Source organism: Fukomys damarensis, unplaced genomic scaffold, assembly GCF_012274545.1.
Source record: "Fukomys damarensis isolate Sample0158 unplaced genomic scaffold, DMR_v1.0_HiC HiC_scaffold_37, whole genome shotgun sequence".
NCBI lineage: Eukaryota > Metazoa > Chordata > Mammalia > Rodentia > Bathyergidae > Fukomys > Fukomys damarensis.
Window position 1 is genome coordinate 49139322 of NW_022900949.1, and position 3284 is coordinate 49142605.

Sequence of the window (3284 nt, forward strand, 5' to 3'; positions counted from 1 at the left end):
GAATACTGGTGCAACCAACTTCATAAGACAAACACTACTGGGCATAGAAAATAGATAAACATCAGTACAATTATGTGGGGGATTTTAATACCCTTACTATCACAAAAAGACCGATGAACTAGACCAAAAAAAATAAATAAATATCAGAGTTGAATCAGACATTTGAACAAATGAACTTGATATGTACAACGTGTTTCACCCAACAATATAAACATCATTCTCAACAACACATGGAATTTTTTCTAAAATAACCACATAATGCCCACAAAGCATGCTTAAATACATAAATATGAAAGAATCAAAATTAACCCATGCATATTATCAGATCAGAGTGCAATGAAATTAGAAATCAATGCAAAAGAAAACACAGAAGTTATGCAAATACATGAAAATTAAATCATGCATTCTTGAATAATCTATGGGTAACAGAAGAAATCAAGGAAGAAATTACACTGTTCCTAAATTCAAATAATAATTCTTGTGCAACATAACAGAACATATGGGACACAAGAAAGCAGTCCTAAAAGAAAAATTCATAGCTGTAAACACCCACATCAGAAAAACAGAGCAAGCCCAAATAAATAACTTAATTATGCACCTCAATTTCCAAGAAAAACAGGAACAATCCAAATTCAAAGCCAGTACAAAGAAAGAAAATATAAAATTCAGGATTAGTAATTAATAGAAATTAATGAAATTGACTATAAATAAAACAATACCAAGAATCAGAGAATCAAAGAGCAGGCTCTTCAAAAGAGCAAATGATTCAATCCCCGGTACCAAAACAAAAAAAAACAACAACAAAAGAGCAAATGAAATAGATAAACCCTTAGCCAATATTACCCTTCTAAAGGAAAGAAAATACCCAAATCAATACAATTAAAATTTAAAAAGTGAAATCACAATGGCATCACTGAAATTCACAAGATTAGTGGCTACTTTGAAAATTTGTACTCCGATAAATTACAAAATCTAGAAGAAATGGATAGATTCCTACATAAATACAAATTACCAGAACTAAACCAAGAAGACACAAAAATCATGAATAATCCAGCAACAGGCACTGAAATTAAAATAGTAATAAAAACTTATTACCAACTAAAAAAAAATCCCAGGGGCTGATGGATTCTCTACAGAATTCTGAAAGAACTTCAGGGAAGGTCTAACACCAATACTCCTCAAATTCTTTAATGGAATTGAAGGGGAAGGAGTATTCCTGGAAGCTATCATTCTTCAGATTCCAAAATCAGACAAGGGCCCAACATAATTAGAGACCAATCTATTTAATAGAGACAAATCTATTTAATGAACACTGATGCAAAAATTGTCAACAGAATACTGGCAAACAATACATCAAAAAAATCATATATCAGGACCAAGTAGTCTTCATCCCAGTAATGTAAGGATGATTCAACTTATGCAAATCAATGAATACATCACACAAACAGAAACAAGGACAAAAATCACATGATCATTTCAATAAATCTGAAAAAAGCCTTTGACAAAATCCATATCTATTCATGATTTTTTTCAAACTTGAAGAAAACAGGTATAGAAGGACCTTATTTCAACCTAATAAAAGCCATCTATGACAAACCAATGGCCAATATCATACTAAATGGAGAAATGCTGAAAGATTTCCCTTTAAAATCAGAAACAAGATAAGGATGACCACTATCACCACTCTTGCTCAATATAGTGTTAAAAATATTCACCAGAGCAATCAACTATAGAAATAATAAAAAGGATTTGTATAAGAAAGAAGTTGAATATAATTATTTGCAAAAGACATGATCCTTTACATAGAAGACCCAAAATATTTCACTAAAAGACTCCTAGATTTAATATCCAAATTCAGTAATATAGCAGGATACAAAAATCTTTACAACCAACAGAGTGAGGAGAATAGGAAAAAAATTTTTCCAGCTATACCTTAGATAGAGGACTAATATCTAGAATATACAAAGAACTCAAAAAATAGATACCCAGAATAAATACTCAATCAAAAACTGGTCAACTGAAATGAACAGACACTTGTCAGAAGAAGTATAAATGGCCAGTAGATACATGATAAAATATTCAACATCACTGGTCATTAGGGAAATGCAAATTAAAATAAAGATTCCATTTTACTCCAGAAAGATTAACCATCCTTGAGAAATCAAATAAAACAGGGAAGGGTGGAGGGGGTAAAGGGAGGTAAATGGGAAAAAAAATAAGAACCAAGATACATCATGTAAAGGTACAATCTGGCCAGGCTGTCAGGGAAAAGGAACACTTCTACATTGTTTGTGGGAATGTAAATTAGCACAACCACTACAGAAATCAATAGGGAGCTTTCCCAAATATAAATAAATTAAAAAGCAAAATAAAGGCAAATAGGAAACATGAAAATAGATCTTTTGGAAAAGGGAAAGGAACCCTGAACTAGACGAAGGGGGAAGGGAGGAGAGAAGAGGATGAAAAAGAACCAAAGTGCGTTATGTACATGTACCAACATTTCATGATAATGAAATAATTACATACTATAAACATATACTAATAAAAATGCAAATTTATAAAAGAAAATCAATGTTGTTCTCTTGCTTTTCTTGAGAGTTCTTCTAGTAAAGCTCTTTTCTGTCTCACAATCTTGTTCTACCTCAGTAAAAGTCACCTGTTCTGATTGTTTACTAAATTCCCTTAAGTGGGTGATAAGCTTTGCTTTTCTAGTCAATGCACCCTTGACTGGCCTTGGAGGGTCTCTCAAACCAGTAAGTATAAGAGATCTTGGGGAGCAGTGTTGCAGTCCAAAGCAATGCAGATGCAGGCAGATACCAGCCAGAGATCCACTCTGACTCCAGAGGCATGGGCACACCAGCCCAGCCAAGGACCTACATGGAAAAGAGCTACACAGGTGAACAAGTTTCAGTTACAGACTTGTCCCTATACTCTCTGGCAGAGACCCTAGCCAGAAGCCTGCTCAGATAACAGGAACTGTATATTATCAGACCATATTGCAATGAACTTGCAGATCAATAGAAAAAGAAACAGCAAGAATTTCATAAACACATGGAAATTGAATAACACACTTCTGAAAAACCATTGGGTCACAGAAGAAAATAAAGAAGAAATGAGACAGTTCCTACAATTAAATTACAATGATAGTACAACATATCGGACTCTATGGGACACAATTAAAGCAGTCTTATGAGGAAAATTCACAGCAGTGAAACACATATTAAGAAAACAGAGCAAGCAAAATGTAAAAACCTGAGGCTGAACCTGAAGCTTCTAGTAAGAGA